This window comes from Cervus elaphus, chromosome 3 (genome assembly GCF_910594005.1).
Source record: "Cervus elaphus chromosome 3, mCerEla1.1, whole genome shotgun sequence".
Taxonomy (NCBI): domain Eukaryota; kingdom Metazoa; phylum Chordata; class Mammalia; order Artiodactyla; family Cervidae; genus Cervus; species Cervus elaphus.
The window spans coordinates 50,486,141-50,507,862 of NC_057817.1; the positions used below are offsets into that span (position 1 = coordinate 50,486,141).

General features: G+C 37.2%; 1 non-coding gene and 1 pseudogene across 1 annotated transcript; both read left to right on the forward strand.

Moving 5' to 3' along the window:
- Positions 1–4,916: 4,916 nt before the first annotated feature.
- Positions 4,917–4,987, forward strand: LOC122686329 (annotated as a pseudogene).
- A 142-nt stretch (positions 4,988–5,129) lies between these two features.
- On the forward strand, positions 5,130–5,202 carry LOC122686322. The gene has a single exon (XR_006338703.1). It is a non-coding gene; the product is annotated as a small nucleolar RNA U2-30 (small nucleolar RNA).
- Positions 5,203–21,722: the final 16,520 nt, after the last annotated feature.

The following is a 21,722-nucleotide window of genomic DNA, read 5'->3' on the forward strand; positions in this document are numbered from 1 at the left end:
GTGATAACTTCTTTGTTCCTAATCTTTGCATCATAGGAAAGCATTAAATCCCCAGATGACCTGCTTTTGCTTAATGAAGTTCTCATGGCCTCTTTCCTGCTCTGCTATCGCGGAGAAGCCTGCGCTGGAAGTGGGCGATCGCCTCAACCCGACTGGTGCAGGGGCCCTGACTGCCAACTTGCAAGCCTCCAGAACTATGAGAAATACATTTCTGTTGTTTATAAGTCAGCCAGTCTATGGGACTCTTATAAAAGCCTGAACTAAGATAGTATCTACTTGCATATCATATTAAATAATTCATAATTTCTTAAGTATTTAGAATATGTTTATTAAAGTCCTTTTGACAGGCATTGTTGAACAGATTATCTTCTTCATTTCTACCCTATAAAAGTGGTAGTAATCATGGTAGTGGTTTCAAATGTACTACACTATATCTTTCTGCTTTATTCTCTGGTGTGCACAGTGAGAATGAGACTAAGAAGTAAAAATGTGAGGGAAAAGAAAAGCTTTACTTAGAGTGTACTTTAAAAATCTGTGCCTAACTTAGAAACACAGTTGCAATTATATTACAGTCTATCAGTTTATGTAACAAAAGAAAGTCAAAATGCAAAGACAATAAGGTATTTAGAGTTATAAAAATAGAAAAGGTCTAGACTGTTAAGGTTTTGATTTCATTTTGGATATAACTTATAGAACAAAGGTGCATGCATTTAGTTAATATATCCCATTTTAGACAAGAGCAATTGCATTTTAATTATAGCATTTAGAATAAGATCATGTTTTACTGACTCAGGTTCCCCAAGTAAAGGTTTTAACAAATGTCTTGAGATAGAAATGAGTAAATGGAGGCTATTTCTAGGCAAAAGGAATATCCCAGATGGCCAGCTTTGAAACAGCCACAAAATAATAAGGGACTAAATCTTTAAACATCTTTTGTGGCTCAACTGTTGTGCAGTTATAAATTTGAGATCATCTTATAAATACATGAAACTATGTATGCAAGTCCAAAATATCTTCATGGTTATGGCACATTTTAGCTGTAAGCATCAAAATGGCACTCTGTCATGTTAGTGATTAAGTGTAACCATCTGTGGAAAAGACCCTGGGAAGTCCAGAACAAGTCTCCAGGTAATCTGAACCTCAGGAGCTGGGAGAGAATTAAGGAAAACTGATAGAAAAGTATTGTGGAAAAAGAAAATATCCACTAAGAAGAGGATGTTTGGACCCTGATAACCTGAGGGATCCACACACAAGTTCTATTACATGTTTGCTTGGGCAGGCTCCAGAAGGACATTTTGGATGAAGCAAACTTTGAGTCATCATACATTGAGCTTGATCCTAGCTACCTTGCAAGTAAGGAGTTGCACCCTTCTGAATAGTAATATGTGGTGGTTTAGTCACTAAGTTGTGTTTGATTCTTCTGCGGCCTCATGGGCTATAGCCCACCAGGCTCCTCTGTCCATGGGATTTCCCAAGCAAGAGTACTGAAGTGGGTTGCCATTTCCTTCTCCAGGGATCTTCCCGACCCAGGGATGGAACATGGGTCTCCTGTATTGCAGACAGATTCTATACCATCTGAGCCATCAGGGAAGCCCTGAATAGTAATATAAATAGTAGTAGTAATAACAGTAATACTACTACTACTACTAATAATAATAAAGTAATAACTTCTAGAGATGTGCCAAGTTGTGTTCTAAGTGATTCACGGTTAATCTTCACAACAATATTAGGAGGTGGAATTACTGTTCCAATTTTATATATGAGAAAAATGAATTATGAAAGTTAATTTGCCCTCCCACATATAGCTAATGCATAGTAAGGGACAGAATATGAACTCAGGCAGCCTGCATCTCAAAATTAAAACTCCAATGACTATGTTTTACAGCCTTTGCAGAGGACCAATTTTAAAGGACCACTTGGAATTGCGCTGGAAGAGGGTGCATCTGAACTTAGCAAAAAATAGAAGATTCAGAAACTCTTGAAAGGGATTGAATTTGCTAGTCAGTGCGCAAAAACCCTAGAGACACTGAAATGGAGATAGTGAAGTCGTGACAGATATATTTCTGTCCTTTCATGCTCCTAATACAGCTTTTATAATACTGGTTTATAACACTGTATTCACTGAAATGCAAAGAGTCTGCTTCCATATAAAAGGAAAAGCAAATAGGAAGGGATGGAAATGAAATGTCTATGCATGCTACATTACATACTGTATCCTTTTTTGACACAAGTTCAACTAAATTTATACTTATTTTCTCTTCTTACACCACACAAATACAGCTGAGCTGCTTTTCATTAAATTCTGTGCATACATCTGAGATGACATGGCATTGATATGTGACATATGATGTCTGTAATCAATTTGGGGGCCACACGGGCACCTCAGAGAGTTCAGTTCAGTCACTCAGTCATGTCCGACTCTGTGCGACCCCATGAATCACAGCACGCCAGGCCTCCCTGTCCATCACCAACCCCCGGAGATTACTCAAACCCGTGTCCATCGAGTCGGTGATGCCATCCAGCCATCTCATTCTCTGTCGTCCCCTTCTCCTCCTGCCCCCAATCCCTCCCAGCATCAGGGTCTTTTCAAATAAGTCAGCTCTTCTCATCAGGTGGCCAAAGTATTGGAGTTTCAACTTCAGCATCAGTCCTTCCAATGAACACCCAGGACTGATCTCCTTTAGGATGGACTGGTTGGATCTCCTTGCAGTCCAAGGGACTCTAAAGAGTCTTCTCCAACACCACAGTTCAGAAGCATCAATTCTTTAGTCACTGGCTAGAGTGGAGTTTCTCAACCTTGGCACAACTGATATTTTGAATAGGATATTTTGTTGTGAGAGTCTCCTGTGAATTGTAGAAATTTTAACAGCATTTGAAGTTGCCAGTAGCATTGCTCCCTGTCACAACAAAATTCCCCCCGAATTGACAAATGTCCCCTCGAGGGCACGCATTACCCAGTTGAAAACTACTGTGTTGTAGCACCGTTAAATGAAGTTTTCAGTCAGATTGCTTCTCACTTAGGCAACTCTAGTCATAATCTGTGGCGAGTAGCAGTGATTTTTTAAAAATAAAGTTAGTAAAATTTCTCTCAGAAGAGATCTGTAAGGAAAGCTGTAATTGTGTGAATGTATGTGTGTTTCAAGATAAACAAAATAAGTTGATGAAGAAATGATAGTTTATAGGTTCATAAGAATTTCAAATATTCCCCTGAATATAAACAAGCAATTGTATGATTATCTGGTATTATCTTTCATCTTGAAATAATTTTAGATATACTTAAAATGTTTTACATAGTAGATTTTTTTTAATTGGAAGATTATTGCTTTACATTGTTGTGGTGGTCTCTGCATACATTAGTGTGAATCAGTCACAATTTTATATATATATATATATATATCCCCTTCCTCTTCTGCCCCCCGCCCCTGCCATTCCACCCCTGCAGGTCATCACAGTGAGCTAGTCTGGGCTCCCTGCATTACGCAGCAACTTTTCGCTGGTTATATGCTTTACACATGATAGTGTAGATATGACAATGCTACTTTCTCAATCTATCCTACCATTTCCTTCCCCTCCTGTGTCCACTAGATGATTCTCTATGTCTGCATCTCCATTTCTTCTCTACAAATAGGTTCATCAGTGCTGTTTTTTTCTAGATTCCACATATATGTGTTCACATATGATGTTTGTTTTTCTCTTTCTGACTTGCTTCACTCTGTATAACAGGCTCTTGGTTCATCCACCACACTGCAACTAAGTCAAATTCGAATTCGTTCCTTTGTGTGGCTGAGTAGTGTTCCATGGTATATAGGTACCACATCTTCCGTATCCATTCATCTGTCAGTAGACATCTAAGTTGCTTCTCTGCCCTGTCTGTTGTAAATAGTACTGCAATGAACATTGGGGTGCATGTACTTTTTGAATTGTGGTTTTCTCAGGGTATATCCAGTAGTGGGATTGCTGGGTAATATGGTAGTTTTATTCTTAGTTTGTTAAGGAATCTCCCTACTGTTCTCCATAGTGGCTTTGACAATTTACATTCCCATCAACAGTGCAGTAGGGTTCCCTTTGCTCCACATCCTCTCTAGAATGTTTTGTCTGTAGTGTTTTTGACGATGGCCTTTCTGGTTGATACGACGGGATACCTCATTGTGGTTTTGATTTGCATTTCTCTAATGTTGAGCAGTGTTGAACAACTTTTCATGTGTTCATTGGCCATCTGCTAGTAGCATTACAGAAACAATGAAATTAGCATTGTTGCAATTCTGATAACTAAGAGTCAGTATTGGAATTACCCACTAGCGTTCTTTTGCTGGTTCCAGGGTTCCATCTGGGCTCTCAGATTACAATTAATGTCATGGTTTCTTAGTATTTGCCAATTTGTGAGCATCTGTCAGATTTTTGTTTGTTTGTTTGTTTTTTCATGACCTTGACACTCTTGAAGAGTACTAGCCTGTTATTGAGTGGAATGCCCCTCAGTTTTGGTTTGCCTGATGTTTTCACATGATTCAAGTCATGTGTTTGTTTGGGGTTTTTTGTTTTGTCTACAATACCCTAGAGGTAATCAATGTCCTACTCAGTACATCATATTAGCAGGCACACGATGTCTCATTACTGGTGATAACACTGATGGCTTTGTTAGGGTGACATCTTCTGGGTTTTTCCACTGTAAAGTTATTTATTTTTCTGCTTGGAATTCATTTGTTGAGAAAAACTCTAAGGCCATGCAAATATCCTGTTTCTTATACTTTAATCTTCCAATTCACCATTTATTGATTATTCTTGCCTGCAGGTATTAGTACTGTGCTGGTTGCCTAATGGTGATTTGGGAATTCTACGGTAAAGAAGCATTATCCCACCTTGCACATTTATCCATTAATTCAATTTTTTATATCGGTTGGACCCATAGATAGTAATTTTATCTATGGTTTAATCTGAGCATCAGAAGACCTTTTAGTCTACCTGATACATGATCTCTATAGTTCTGAGAAGCTAAAGAATTTAAAATAAAGTGTGTGTGTGTTTGTGTGTGAGTAAAGGTGACAGTAGATTACTGAGAACTTTATTGATGGGTGAGTGTGTGTGTGTGTGTGTGTGTGTGTGTGTATGTGTATGAAAGGCTGATGAGTTCTGAGCAATGATGAAAAGGTTTTATTACTATGGACCTTTATAACTGTGAAGGTTTCTACACTTGATCTGAGCTCAGAATTAAAAAAAAAATAAAATGAAATAAAATCCATTACACTCCTTATTATTTTGTCCTTTGAGAAGGCAAATAAAGTAAATCTTGAAAATTGAAAAAAGTCAAACACATTTTGGGTACCAACAGAAGATATAATGCAGAGGGTTTTATAAGAGAACTTAAGAGCATTTTAGATTTGTCACAAAACAACTGAAACAGTTAATAACATTTATCTCTTCGGTTGTCAAGGTTATCAGATAAATTTAAAGGGGCTTTTTGACTCTTAGGCATAGTGAAAGCCACTAAAAGAGACTGAGACATCTGTTAAGCAAGACACATTAAAACCACAGCAGAAGTATAGTATCTATATTCTAAAGAAACTGGTATTTAAAGTTTTGTAAAAAGTAGTTTTACTTTTTACTTTTTTAAACTTTTTGTTTGTATTGAGGTATAGCCGATTAAAAATGTTGTGATAGTTTCAGGTGAATAGAGAAGGGATTCAATCATACATTTCAGTTCAGTTCAGTCGCTCAGGCTCAGTCATGTCCGACTCTTTGTGACTCCATGGACTGCAGTATGCCAGGCTTCGCTGTCCATGACCAATTCCCGGAGCTTACTCAAACTCATATCCATTGAGTCAGTGATGCCATCTAACCATCTCATCCTCTGTTGTCCCCTTCTCCTTCCACCTTCAATCTTTCCCAGCATCAGGGTCTTTTAAAATGAGTCAGTTCTTCGCATCAGGTGGCCAAAGTATTGGAGTTTCAGCTTCAGTGTCAGTCCTTCCAATGACTATTCAGGACTGATTACCTTTAGGATGGACTGGGTAGATCTCCTTGCAATCCAAGGGACTCTCAAGAGTCTTCTCTAAGACCACAGTTCAAAAGAATCAATTCTGTGTGCCAGAGGGAAGGGTGAGGAGAACAGATTGGAAGTTTAAGGAAAGTAGAATTTTAGCCAGGAATACTTCTTTTTGGCATGCTTCAAAATCTTTTGCTTGAGAGTGTGCAGTATGGGACGTTTGTTAAGAGCATGGATTGGAGCCAGATAAACACAGTTAGTATCTAGATTCTACCCATGAATTTTCTAAAACTATTCCAAGTTAATTAGCCCCTTCTAAACTTCAGTTTCTTTGATAGTAAAGAGAGACAAAATAGTACCTATCTCATGTAGGTGTTGCCTGGATTGGAGGAGATATTAAATATAAAGTGTTTGTTGATATATTTGAAATGTACCATGATCTTTAGACTTCCCTGTAGCTTAGACGGTAAAGAATCTGCCTGTGAGGCAGGAGACCAGGGTTCAATCCCTGGGTTGGGAAGTTCCTCTGGAGAAGGGAATGGAAATCCACTCCAGTATTCTTGCTTGGAGAATTCCATGGACAGAGAAGCCTGGTGGGCTACAGTCTCTGGGGTTGCAAAGAGTCGGACACAACTGAGTGACTAATACAGTCCTTGCTCGCTTAAAAGTAATAGATAAAACTATTGTAATAACTTTTTATGTAAAGGCATATCTTTTTTTGCCTTTTCATACTGTTCATGGGGTTCTCAAGACAAGAATACTGAAGGTTAGCCATTCGCTTTTCTAGTGGACCACATTTTGTCAGAACTCTCCACCTCCATCCATCTTGGGTGGCCCTACATGGCGTGGCTCATAATTTCACTGAGTTAGAAGGTTTTTTCCATGTGATCAGTTTGATTAGTTTTCTGTGATTGTGGTTTTCATTCTGTCCGCCCTCTGATGGATAAGGATAATAGGCTTATGGAAGCTTCCTGATGGGAGAGAAAAATGAGAAAACTGGGTCTTGTTCTGGTGGGTGGGGCCAGGCTCAGTAAATCTTTAATCCAATTTTCTGTTGGTGGGCAGGGCTGTGTTCTCTCCCAGTTGTTTGACCTGAGGCTAAACTATGTGGAGGTTATGAAGATAATGGCGACCTCCTTCAAAAGGTCCTGTGCAAGACATGCCACACTCAGTGCCCCCAGCACTGCAGCAGCCTACCACCGACCCACACCTACACTGCAGAAAGCAAAGAAGAAGAAATAAAGAGCCTCTTGATGAAAGTGAAAGAGGAGAGTGAAAAAGTTGGCTGAAAACTCAATGATCCAAAAACTAAGATCATGGCATCTGGTCCCATCACTTCATGGCAAATAGATAGGGAAACAGTGGAAACTGAGAGACTTTATTTTTTTTGGCTCCAAAATCACTGTAGGTGGTGACTGCAGCCATGAAATTAAAAAACACTTGTTCCTTGGAAGAAAAGCTGTGACCAACCTAGACAGCATAGTAAAAAGAAGGGATATTCCTTTGCCAACAAATGTCCATCTAGTCAAAGCTATGGATTTTCCAGTAGTCATGCATGGATGTGAGAGTTGGAATATAAAGAAATCTGAGCACTTAAGAATTGATTCTTTTGAACTGTGGTGTTGGAGAAGAATTTTGAGAGTCCTTTGGACAGTAAGGAGATCCAGCCAGTCCATACTAAAAGAAATCAGTTATGAATATTCTTTGAAAGGACTGATGCTGTTGCTGAAACTCCAATACTTTGCCCACTTGATGCGAAGAACTGACTCATTGGAAAAGACCCTGATGCTGGGAAAGATTGGAGGCAGGAGAAGGGGACAAGAGAGGATGAGATAGTTGGATGGCATCACCAACTCAGTGGTTATGAGTTTGAGCAAGCTTTGGGAGTTAGTGATGGACAGGGAGGCCTGGCGTGCTGCAGTCCATGGGGGCGCAAAGAGTTGGGCATGACTGAGTGACTGGACTGAACTGAACTGATTTAAAGGTAAACTCAACTAAAAACATTAGAATCAGATAGAAGCCATTTTGCTTGTCCTTGAATCAATTAGAATTACTTTAAAATCATACTTTGATCTATTTTTTTCAAGAAATCATCACTGCTGCTGCTGCTAAGTCACTTCAGTCGTGTTCGACTCTGTGCGACCCCATAGATGACAGCCCACCGGGCTCCCCCGTCCCTGGGATTCTCCAGGCAAGAACACTAGAGTGGGTTGCCATTTCCTTCTCCAATGCATGAAAGTGAAAAGTGAAAGTGAAGCTGCTCAGTCGTGTCTGACTCTTTGCGACCGTATGGACTGTAGCTTACCAGGCTCCTCCGTCCATGGGATTTTTCCAGGCAAGAGTACTGGAGTGGGGTGAAATCGTCACAACCATCTTATAAAAATTACCTAAAGTTACAACCTTTGATCACTGGAACCTTTTATTTGCTCCATCCTTTTTATTCTCTCCCTTATTATAGTGTTCTGTTGTCTTCCATGTCTATATTATCTTGTGTGTATTCATTGTTTTCTCTGTGGGAGCTCAATTTGTTTTTATAGTTCTCTAATATTTTATATACCTATGGCTAGTCATTAATTCAAATAATACCCTAAGATTTTATTTTCATTGTTAACCTCAGTGACTATAGTTTTCATTTGTTTAATTCCTATGTGGTTCATTTTCAAGTCTGCCTTCATTTTTCCTTCTCTTTGAACATAATAAGCTACTTATTTTGAAGTCCTTTAAGATATTTTTTTTCTAATATTTACCCTTTGAGGGTCAAGTTACTCAAATTTTTTCATACTTCACTTTCTGTGGCAGTTCAATTCTTTGCCATGTTTAAGGTCTTTGATCCTGAGTCTAACCTCTCTTGGTGTTGCCTTCCATGGGATTGTTGTGTGCTCTAAACTGTGGGATGAACTCTAGCATTGCCAGGGCCTTATAGACATGGATCATTGTTTATACTAATTTCTTTGTCTTCTTAGTGTGATTTTTAACCCTGCAGTAAGATGCTGGCATGAAGCTCCGGTTTTTCAGAGGTGGTGATTTTCACTTAAAGTCATAAAAGGTGGCAAAAATTCTTGCTGCTTTCTAAAGTGGTAGGTTGAGGTTGTTTTTTCTGTTTTTATTTTCTTATTGTTTTTGTCTTTATTCAGATAATCTCACTGAAATGTTTATAGCTTAAAGCCCTGACTTTTCCCCCTTTCTGTTGAGCTTTGGTGACACTCTTAGGTGATTAAGTACTGGCTATTAATCTTGTCTTCATTTCTAAAACAAGGATTTTGCTTTCTTGTTATCCAATTCAGTTATGTATACATACTTTTAAAAAAATTTATTATTTTAGCCAACATTTGCATTGTTTAAAGCATAAAGTGTGTTCTTCCACATAAGCTCCTCAATCATATTTACTGGAGTTCTAGCACCAGTTTCTGAGATTGGTTATAATAGGGCTAAATTCATTAGAGTTATAAAATTGAATTTACAGTATTATTTTGAGTACTCATTTAATCTACCTGTTGTTGAGTATTCGCAAAGACTTTGTAATTTGAACTCAAAATGAACCTGATATCCATTGAATTGCTTTATGAAAGGGGACACTTTCTCCTTCTAAAATGTGCAGAATTTACCCCTCTGATGATCACCAATATTAGAAACCAACATAGTTCTATGAATGTTAGAATGGTTTTCTCACTCTCTCTGTCTCTATCTATGTTTATATATAATTATATGATTTACAATTATGTGATATATGATATAAATATAGAGAAACTCTAAGTTTTGTGATTATAACTGTACTCTCACTTGCCTATTTGTGAATTTATTACAGAACTATTTTGTTAATTCATTTATTCACATCCCATCTTTTTTAATAAAGGTTTTTAAGTAAATGGACAGTATTATCCAGCATTTGAAAATTCTTATGTGATACAGAGGACAGATTGGTGGTTGCCAGAGGTGAAGGATGGGAGTAGGGGGTGTAGGCAAAATGGGTGAAAGAGGTCAAAAGGTACAAACTTCCAGTTAAAATAAGTTTTAGAATATATAAGATGTGATATACAATGTGGCGACTGTAGTTAATAATACCATATTGCATATATGAAAGTTGCTAAGAGAGTGGATCTTAAAAGTTCCTGTCACAAGGAAAAAACATTCTATGAATACGTATGGTGGCAGATGTTAACTGGGCTTGTTGTGGTGATCATTTCACAATATATGCAGATATCAAATCATTATATTGTACAGTTGAAACTAGTATAATGTTGTATGTCAATTATCAGTTCAATTCAGTCTCTCAGTCGTGTCTGACTCTTTGCGGCCCCATGAACCGCAGCATTTCAGGCCTCCCTGTCCATCACCAACTCCCGGAGTTTACTCAAACCCATGTCCATTGAGTCGGTGATGCCATCCAGCCATCTCATCCTCTGTCGTCCCCTTCTCCTCCTGCCCCCAATCCCTCCCAGCATCAGGGTCTTTTCCAATGAGTCAACTCTTCACATGAGGTGGCCAGAGTATTTGAGTTTCAGCTTCAGCATCAGTCCTTCCAATGAACACCCAGGACTGATCTCCTTTAGGATGGACTGGTTGGATCTCCTTGCAGTCCAAGGGATTCTCAACAGTTTTCTCCAACACCACAGTTTAAAACATCAATTTTTTGGTGCTCAGCTTTCTTCACAGTCCAACTCTCACATCCATACATGACCACTGGAAAAACCATAGCCTTGACTAGACAGACCTTTGTTGGCAAAGTAAAGTCTCTGCTTTTTAATATGCTATCTAGGTTGGTCATAACTTTCCTTACAAGGAGTAAGCGTCTTTTAATTTCATGGCTGCGGTCACCATCTGCAGTGATTTTGGAGCCCAAAAAAATAATAAAGTCTGACATTCCTTCCACTGTCTCCCCATCTATTTCCCATGAGGTGATGGGACCAGATGCCATGATCTTAGTTTTATGAATGTTGAGCTTTAAGCCAACATTTTCACTCTCCTCTTTCACTTTCATCAAGAGGCTTTTTAGTTCCTCTTCATTTTCTGTCATAAGGGTGGTATCATCTGCATATCTGAGCTTATTGATATTTCTCCCGGCAATCTTGATTCCAGCTTGTGCCTCATCCAGTCCAGCGTTTCTCATGATGTACTCTGCATATAAGTTAAATAAGCAGGGTAACATTATACGGCCTTGATGTACTCCTTTTCCTATTTGGAACCAGTCTGTTGTTCCATGTCCAGTTCTAACTGTTGCTTCGTGATCTGCATACAGGTTTCTCAAGAGGCAGGTCAGGTGGTCTGGTATGCCCATCTCTTTCAGAATTTTCCACAGTTTATTGTGATCTACATAGCCAAAGGCTTTGGCATAGTCAATAAAGCAGAAATAGATGTTTTTCTGGAACTCTCTTGCTTTTTCGATGATCCAACAGATGTTGGCAATTTGATCTCTGGTTCCTCTGCCTTTGGGTTACCCAAAGGGAATGTGTCTTTGATAGCTATAAAATCTAAAGGTTAGTTTCTTACCTTTGAAAGAATTAAAATAACATGTATCTCTCAGATACACTTCAAGCCATCACAGGCATCAAGGCAGTATAGCCAGAAAGTCACAGAACACAGGTGAACTTTCAACTAAAATGGTATTTTATTTTGTTGATAGAGAATTTTCCATAAAGTGATAGGCATACACAGTATCTCAGATCTTTTCCATTATTCCCCTGCTGAGAGCCTTTTACTTTACATTTCTCCTGCTCACTTTTTCCCATGAAATTTTAATATCATAAATATAGTGTGTGTATGCCCAAGTGTATGTGTGTGTGCTTTTGTGTGTATAGCATAGTTGTGCTTTATACATAAAAAAGAGTGCTTTTTTTTTTTTTTTAACATCATAAGAACTACTTTGTTTTTTCCTTTGGGGCAGAAATACCCACTTGAGAATAAATAGCTTACACTGATATTCTGAAGTGTTGGCTTTTAGAAGTGCCAAAATGTTCTAAGAATGAGGGAAGGTACAAGATGTGGGCAGGAGCTTCTCTATAAATGTATGTGTATTTGAATGTAAGGGTGTATGCATGGAGTTTAGTGGTTCATAGTGAAACTCTCTGTGAATGTGATGGGCAGGACTCTAAAAGCTTGAGTGCAAAGCACTGGTCAGTATTTGAAGAGTAGTTTTACTATGCTTGTCTTAACTGGATCTTTGCAGCTGTATCCTCTCCTGAGTAAACTTGTCATCAGAATTGAAGAATAACAGCATCAGTTTGTAACTTGCTCCCCTTTGGAAACTCTAAGAAAGATGGGAAGAAAATGCAGATTAGCAGTTAAATTAAGAAATCACACCTTGGAAAGAACCAGCATTGAAAAATGACCATGTTTTTACAGAGAAGATAACAGCAATCCTTATGAAAGATAACCAGAAGTATAGCATGCTCCTTTTCATCCTAATAATATAATTTAAAAAATAATTAGGTAGAGGCTGAGACAGATATGCATCCTCCTGAGGAGTGGGCAATTCAGTGGGCATGAGGAAGGGTAAAACGTGGGCAAGGCCCTGCATGAGTTGTCAGAGCTCAGGAAGGGAGTGGAGATGCTAATGGGGGCAGGGAGTCAGTGATGCCTATTAGAGATTAGTTCCATATTCTAGAGACTAATTCAGTAAGTAATTATATTGAGAATAGTGAGAACTAACTTTATCATTGTCAGAGAAAGAAGATACAAATAGGAAATGAAAAACCATGGATTAGAATTAGAACTACTGATACACACATTTAAATATAAATATAGAAATATGTGTATGTGTTGATGCATGTATTCTCTAGCTCTGTCCAAAACTGATGTGTACCTACCAGTTTTTCAGTTGATTTCTAAATACCATTCCCCAAAAAAATGAAGCAGGGCTCCTTGGAGAAAAGGCAGATCAAAAAATATGGAAATATGTCAGAAAGACACAGAATTGATCTTGAAGAGGTCCCTACTGAAAAAAACCTAAAAAAATCTGTGTATCCAAGTAAGTGACCTATTGATTAAAAGGCAACTCATGAGTTGATACTGATGTAAATGAATGACTAGAAAGATATTCTTTGCAATAAAATGCAACAGATAATGGTAGGAAATAATAATGAAATTAGAAAAGTACTGTTAGGTAACCATCATAATAATAGTTAATTCAATCAAGAAAAACCAAAACAGATAAAAAATATTTAAGAAATAGGATTCTTATAGAGACTTAATTTATCTCTCATAAAAATGATAATTGCAGTGGAGAAAATGTAGTAATCTCACAAAGGAAAAAAAATGGCAGAGGTGGATTTAATCAAGTGAACAGTGTTAACATTTCAAGAAATGAGAACATTGAAGTCACATGGGACTTGATAAGATGCAAGTCCAAATATCTGTGACCCGATGGACTATAGCCCACCAGGCTCCTCTTCCATGGGATTCTCCAGGCAAGAATACTGGAGTGGGTTGCCATTTCCTTCTCCATGGGATCTTCCCAACCCAGGAACTGAACCCATGTGTCTTATGTCTCCTGCTTTGGAAGGCAGGTTCTTTACCACTAGTGCCGCCTGGGAAATTGTGTGTCAAAAATGTATGACCTGAAACTAATAATAGTGAAAGTTCAGGTAAATCCTAATTGAGGTATATTCTAAAAATTATTTACACAAATGCAAATATCTCAAAATCATGAATGTCAAAGATTGAGTAAGAGTTTCAGATTGGAGAATAATAAAGAGACATAACAAATGAGTACACAACACCTGAGCTTGGCACAATTTTCTGTGAACATTATTGCAGCTATAAGCAACAAAGATTCAATAGATCTATGGATTAGATAGTAATAATGTAGCAAACTTATTTTTTTTATTTTCATGGTTTATTGTCTAGACATAGAATAAGATCCTTATTTGTACAACTTATAAAGTATTAGGTCGAAATGAGTCATTACATCAGCAGTCTACTCTCAAATGTCTTGGGGAAGTAAAAGAGCTATCTGTTTTAATTTTGTAGCTGTTTTGCAGTTGAAAATTATTTCAAAAGAAAAATTATCTTCCTTTTTTAAAATGTCATTTTTTACAAATATTCTTTTACTAAGTACAAAATTATAGCAAATCCATATTAGTAGCATAAATTTTTTTCTTAAAGAGAGTCTCTGGAGACATATTTAGTTCTATTTGTCACTGATTATATATGTCAGTTTGGCCATATCTTTTAAGTTTTATGGACCTCATACTTTCGATTAAGTCAGTGCTAAAGTTTTGACAATTTTACTCTTTTTTTCAGTCTTTCCTTAGTACCAAACTCATTGCAAATTATTCATAAACTGAAGAACACTTTGGAGTTAGCAAAATAATTTTTGTTGCTAATTAACTTGGAGTTTCTATACTGATAATTGAAGTTTACTCCATTTCTCTGTGCCCCTTCCTCTTCTTAGAGAATTTTCTAGAATTTTAGTACTTCTGCAACTGAAATGTTGTTCTTATCTTCCCAATTTACCATTCTAACACAATACAACTTTTTAACCACACCCTCCGTCCAAATTAGACTTCTGCTCCTTTTTGACCCCCTAGTCTCTGTTAGACTTCACTGATACCGTGTCTGCAGGTCTTAGAATCTTTGAGGATTGCTAGCCTTGGATTGATCTTAATGCTTTACTCCTTATTTTACTATACCTATTTTCCATACTCAGGGCAATCTGAAACACCAGCATTATTGCCGTGCTCTTTAAAGGCTGTGAGTTCGTTTGTTTTGAATTTTGTTTCAACAACTGCAGCTGAGAATGTGAACCCTTCCCCACCCCACCCCACCCCACAGGTGTGCCTTAAACAGAGACAAATCTAGTTGAAACCAATGCTCTTCAGTTTTTCCTTTGTTATCATTAAAGTTTAGTATATGCAGTTGAGTTGTAGCAATTCATAAAACAATGTGTTTCCTGTATTTCGATTTCTAGCAGGATGATTTCAAAGGAAGAAAGATGATGTCTGACTAAAAATATATCTTGCTCAATTTTTCTACAAGGAAAGCCCTACTATTGAATATATATAATGAACTTGATAAATATTTAGGAAATCAACACAAATGAAACATCATACATGCCTTTTTTGGGGGAAAAAAAGGTCAAATAAGAAAATTAAAATAACTTGCAAAATATTCTGCATTGTTTTCTGAAATGCCAAATCTTTGGATTCAGAATCTCGCTGTAGAAGGCTTTGTCAAGAAACTGAATAATAATTGTATTACCTTGTTCAGTAGAAGGATGCACTTTATGCCTGTAGGTTTATGTCAGGTGTTTTTCCTGTTTCAATTATTTATTGATCATATAACATTGAAATATTCATTCATTAATTCCCTGAATAGTTATTAAATAATGGGCCAAGTCCTTTGCCAGGTGATGAGCATATAAAGATAAATGAAATAAGTACCTACATTCTCAGAACTCACAATCTGTCAGAGAAGCAGATTCCTGTATATTCTTCAAAAGACAGGACCATGAACAGTGTGAAAGAAGGCACTAATATTTTTCAGGGGCTGTGCGTTTGATCATTTACACAAGTCATGTAATTTTATTCTCGCAAGAACCTTTGAAACAGAACTGTTTTATTTGTTCAACAAATTATAAATATGATCCCTTACTATGTGTTAGGCAATATTCTAGGCTCTAGTTATAAAGCTGTTGGCAAAACAGACAGAAATACTTTTTCTAGTAGAGGTTGCATCTCTTTCAGGAACAGAAACCAAAGTAAAATAAGTAAGCAGACTATTTATTGGATATAATGATGATAAGAGCTATGGAGATAAGATGAGAAATTTGAGTTTGGGTGGGTTACAGTTTTAGCAGGGTGAAAGGGATATTTTTTGTTATGTTATAGTTAATAAATTATTAGATCATTGTAATTAAATTTAGAAACCAAAGTCCACAGCAGGTAATTAATCTGCCGAAGTTCACACAGAATCTAGAAGAGCCCAGAGTTAAACTCAGACTGCCTGTTCTTGTGATTTCCTGTTGTAGTCAGTATAGCTTATAACCTCCCAAGTGCCTGTTCTTACCTCTACCCCAATTTTACGTAGTTTCTTTTTAAAAGCATCACATTTTCCTCACCTTTAATATCCTTTCATCAGTTAGGTTGAAAAGGAGAGTAACTTAGTGAATTGACTTTCCTGTCAGCAATGAAAAATCTAGAGACCTTGGATAGTGCCAGAGCAGGCGTTCATAAAGTACCTCAGTCAGTTAAGTGACTGATGTGAAGGTGACTTTAGGAAGTCCAGGTGTAGCACTGGGCTTCTCACATCTTGTGACTGCATGCCTTTCCTAAGTACCACAGAGCACATTGTAAGACATTTCAGACTTTCTACCTCCCTCTAAGCCCAAACACATCTGGAGCAAACCCAGTAAATTTGGCAGTCAGCCAGCACGTCAGACAGCAGTTCCTATTTGAGAGTCAGCCTGGTAGAGTGTGAATAAGGGAGGTTCACCCTTACTTGTATTTATCTGGTAACCTGCATCACCTTTATGTCCACTTCTTCAACCCTCCTTATCGTGTCTTTATACATAGAACAGTGATTTCAAGTACCTCAGAATTTATCTAGCACTTCTTATTCAACCCTAGAGGATTAGCATTCTACTCACACCAAAGGTAGTTGCAGGATCACCCCTTAGCCCCTCAGAGACCTCCTAGCTGATAATTACTGCTATTTTCTTTATGTCATTGAAGGATTTGTACTTTCTTTTTGGTCATCTGTCTATCCAGATTGAATAAGATCTTTGGCCCAGTATCACTGCCGTGAATTTTTCAAGGACCACACAGTGCTACATTGTCTTGAGTTAGTTAATCCTATAAAACCCTTTCGGAAACCATTTGAAACACTGTTGTGTGGAATGCCCTGTAAAAAAGAAACTGCACATTGTCATGTTTTCAGAAGCATTGAGTAAGACCACCCTTGGTATTTCAAGTCAGGAATACTCTAAATGAGGTTATGATAGAAAAGAAAATCCTACTGTTCCATTCCATTGCTTTTTCTTCCCCCCGGTAGAGCTTACACTTTCAGGAGTTTATTAAAGAACTGTGTTTTCTGGTAAAACTGCTAAACTTTCTCTAGAGAAGTTTGTTGCATTTATGTTTTATGTATTCTCTCATCTTTCTAATATTAATATACTACTACAAATATATTTCAAGTCAAGCTTTATAAACCATTTTATTAGCTTGGAAATACAATTTTATAATATGACAGATTACGTAGCAATATTAGCTTGTCATTTTAGATGCGAGGCCATTAAAATTACCTCAACTTTTAGAGTTTTAGTCAGCTTTACTGCCTCCTATGTCAAACCTCTCAAATTTCTAAATTTCCATAATCATTATAGTTCAATGACTACTTTAATGTCCCATGTTATGTTTTGAATCCCATAGCATTTGCATGAGGATGTGATTGGCAATAAATCTGTACTCTGAATTCATTTAAAAACTTACTCTTGATGTCTTTATTTACTTGCTTAACCACAACTTTCTGAATCCAAGGCAGCTCCTACAACTGTTGCCAGAATCAGAGAGCACTTTAAGCTTCCAGAAATCTGCGTGTGTGTGTGTCCCTTATCACTGTAATTTTGGACTGTCTCCACATTTTAGAATCTTAGAATGTCAAAGCTAGAAGGGTCCTAGATGGGTTATTTAATGCAGTTATCTGACTTTACAGAGAAGTGAATTGCTCAATGTTACACAGATAAAACATAATGGATATTGGACTATAAATTAAGCAGGATTCAAAGGTGGTTTCCAAGATTCTTACCTCCTGGTATACATGTCTTGTAATGTAATCTTCTACATTTTAGCGCTGATGAGTTAAGTACTAAGTTATCACTTTCTTGATAAGGTTACAATATGTGGCAAAGGTGAACAGATTTTTGAAGATATAATTCAGATCCCTAAAAAGTTTATTTTAAATTAATCAAATAGCAGATTAACCTTACTGGGGTTGACTGAATAAGATGAACGCTTTGAAAGAAAATCTAAAGGTCAGAGGTAAAATAAGCTAGAGAGATTAGAAACAACAGAAATTCTCCTATTAGTATTGAAGAAGCAAACAGCCAAAACCCAAAGATGGCCTATGGAAGCTGAGTGGCCCCCAGATGATAGATCGCAATTAAGCAGGTTGATTCAGTAAGGCAAGAGGCTGAATGCTGCCAACAACCAGGTAGTTTTGAAGAGAATCCTGAGTCTCACGTGAGACTGAAGCCAGACTGACACTCCTACTTCAGTTTGGTGAAACTCTGGGTGGGGAGCCGGGTGATCTATCCTAGGACTCCTAGCTCAAGAGAGTCGTGAGATGATGCAGCTGTATGATTTTCAGAAACTAAATTTTTGTTACTTATTACACAGCAATAGAAAAATAATACAAAGCATAACTCAGGATTTTTTTCTTAATTCCCCAAATCAGTGATGTTTCTTGTATATTACTCAATGTTAATATCACATGTGTGATAAAGTTAGTGTTGCTCAGTCGTGTCCGACTCTTTGTGACCCATGGACTGTAGCCCACCAGGCTCCTCGGTCCTTGGAATTCTCCAGGCAAGAATACTGGAATGGGTTTCCATTCCCTTCTCCAGCAGATCTTCCCAGCCCAGGAATCAAACCTGGATATCCTGCATTGCAGGCAGATTCTTTACCATCTGAGCCACCAGGAAAGCCCTGTGTGATAAAGTTGAGAACCGCATTATCCAATCTAGATATTACTTCTTTTGGTAGAAAGGATATCATTTTCATGTCTCTGGGCACTTATGTCACATGTCCAAATTGTGATAGAATAAAATCTGTCACAATCTGTGAATCCATATATATCCATATTTGTAAATTTATTACTAAAAAACAAAAAAAATGACAATATCTATATTTTCTTTGTTATTTTTCTAGTACCGGATGACAAAAGTACTAAATGCAATGTAGTCTAAAGAATATTTGGTTTCCATTCAAGAGTTTAATTTGATTTCCCGGGGTAAATATAAAAAGAAAGGAAAGTTTGACAGAGTTAATAAATTGATAAATTGAACTCAGAAAAGGAAGTTTTCCTTATTACTCTCAATGTGCAAGCCTGATTCATGTTTCAAACCATACATATCTGTACTGTTTTTCCAAATTTGCCAGATATACCTTTAGGGAAATCAGTTGTTTTTTATTCTCCTGAATTCCCTGTGTGTCTTAGAAAAATATCCCTTTCTATTTTCTGTCATACAGATAAGTTTCAGCACAGATATAAAACTATAACAATTTCTTACATCTGTAAACATAAGGAGGCCTAGACTCTACCCTAATTGATTTAAATATGAGAAAAAGGCCACTTTACACAATATCTGTACTTCGGTAAAATTCAACAAGTGATCACATTCATTGCTACCAGAGTTTGCATTCATGTAGGATGACAAACTTGGAACGTGGGAGATTTAATCACACATTGTAGTCACTATGGGTGAAATCTCATTTAAATCCAAGGAAATGGTGTGAAAAAGCACTGATCTAATATAAATTGTACTTCCTTTTTTTCCTTTCCTGATGATGGCCATATAATCTCTGCCTGTGTTTAGAAAATTATTTGGTGTATTTCAAAACTCAGGATGTTGTATACTTGCCTGAAACAAATAAGAATAAAAACAATTCTACTGGCCTTTATGTTCAAAAAGATTAATTCTCATTTTAATTTTCCTTTTAATCATTATGTATTTATATGTAATATAAATATTAAAAAAGAAAACTTTTAATTTTATAACTGCATCTCTTCTACACAATAGTCAAATGGAGAAAATTGAAAAAGGCATGTGCATCAGGACACAGGAATCTTGGACTCCATCTGAGAATTCTGCTCACCATACCATCCAATATCCATTATATTTTATTTAGTGGGCTTTGATTAGTGTACTTCTCTTGCCATCTGTATAATTGGGTAATTCAATGTTAATCTTAAACTCAGGTTTTTAGAAATCATGTGCCTAAAGACTAAAAATTTGCAAATTCTTCATCATAACTTAATATATAGACCCAGACAGTAGTGTGCCGGAGCCCTGTTTTGCTAGCTCTCGAGAGCTGGTTGTGTACACTGTTGTCCAACTTTGCATTCAGTGATGTTACCCCAGTGGCTTAAAACTGGCCATAGTGGTGGTGTTCAGTCTCTCAGCTGTGTCCTGCTCTTTGCGACCCCATGAACTATGGCATGCCAGCCTTCTCTGTCCTTCACCATTTCCTGCAACTTGCTCAGACTCATGTCCATTGAGTTGGTGATGCCATCCAATCATCTCATCCTCTGTTATCCCCTTCTCCTCCTGCCCTCAATCTTTCCCAGCATTAGGGTCTTTTCTAATGAGTCAGCTCTTCACATCAGGTGGCCAAGTATTGGAGCTTCAGCTTCAGCATCACTCCTTCCAATGACTATTCAGGGTTGGCCATAGCGAGACTATGGTAAATCGTAAATGTGAAAAGCTGGAATTTTTTTTATTTATTTTTTTTCTCTTTTAAATATCACATTCAAGAAAAAAAGAGACACAAAGAAAGGATTAGGAAGAAAGCAAATTACTAGATCATGGTTATAGTTTGTTATGATTGGATTTAGATATACCACTTTATTATTTATTTGCTGTTGGTGCATTTTTATCTTTCTGTTTTTTCCTATCTTCTTTTGGATTATTTCAGCATATTTTAAAATTTATGACCATTAGCTATACATTTTTTTAACTTTAAAAAAATTATTTATTTATTTTAATTGGAGGCTAATTACAATATTGTAGTGGTTTTTACCTTACATTGAAATGAATCAGCCATGGGTGTACTTGTGTCCCCCTTCCTGAACCCCCCCTCCCACCTCCCTCTCCATCCCATCTTTCAGGGTCATCCCAGTGCACCGGCCCTGAGTGCCCTGTCTCATGCATCGAACCTGGACTGGAGATCTGTTTCACATATGATAATATACATGTTTCAGTGCTATTCTCTCAAATCATCGCACCCTTGCCTTCTCCCACAGAGTCCAAAAGTCTGTTCTTTACATCTGTGTCTCTTTTGCTGTCTCGCATATAGGATCACTGTTACTATCTTTCTAAATTCCATATATATGCATTAATATATTGTATTGGTGTTTTTCTTTCTGACTTACTTCACTCTGTATAATAGACTCCAGTTTCATCCACCTCATTAGAACTGATTCAAATGCATTCTTTTTAATAGTTGAGTAATATTCCATTGTGTATATGTACCACAGTTTTCTTATCCATTCTTCTGCCAATGGACATTTAGGTTGATTCCATCTCCTGGCTGTTGTAAACAGTGCTGTGATGAACATTGGGATACACATGTCTCTTTCAATTCTGGTTCCCCTGGTATGCATGCCCAGCAGTGGTATTGCTGGGTCATATGGGAGCTCTATTTCCAGTTTTTTAAGGAATCTTCACACTGTTCTCCAAAGTGGTTGTACTAGTTTGCATTCCCACCAACAGTCTAAGAGGGTTCCCTTTTCTCTGCATCCTCTCCAGCATTTATTGTTTGTAAACTTTTTGATAGCAGCCATTCTGACCAGCATGAGATGGTACCTCATTGTGGTTTTGATTTGCATTTATCTCATAATAAGTGATGTTGAGCATCTTTTCATGTGTTTGCTAGCCATCTGTATGTCTTCTTTGAAGAAATGTCTGTTTAGTTCTTTGGCCAATTTTTTGATTGGGTCATTTATTTTTCTGGAATTGAGCTGCAGGAGTTGATTGTATATTTTTGAGATTAACTCATTGTCAGTTGCTTCATTTGCTATTATTTTCTCC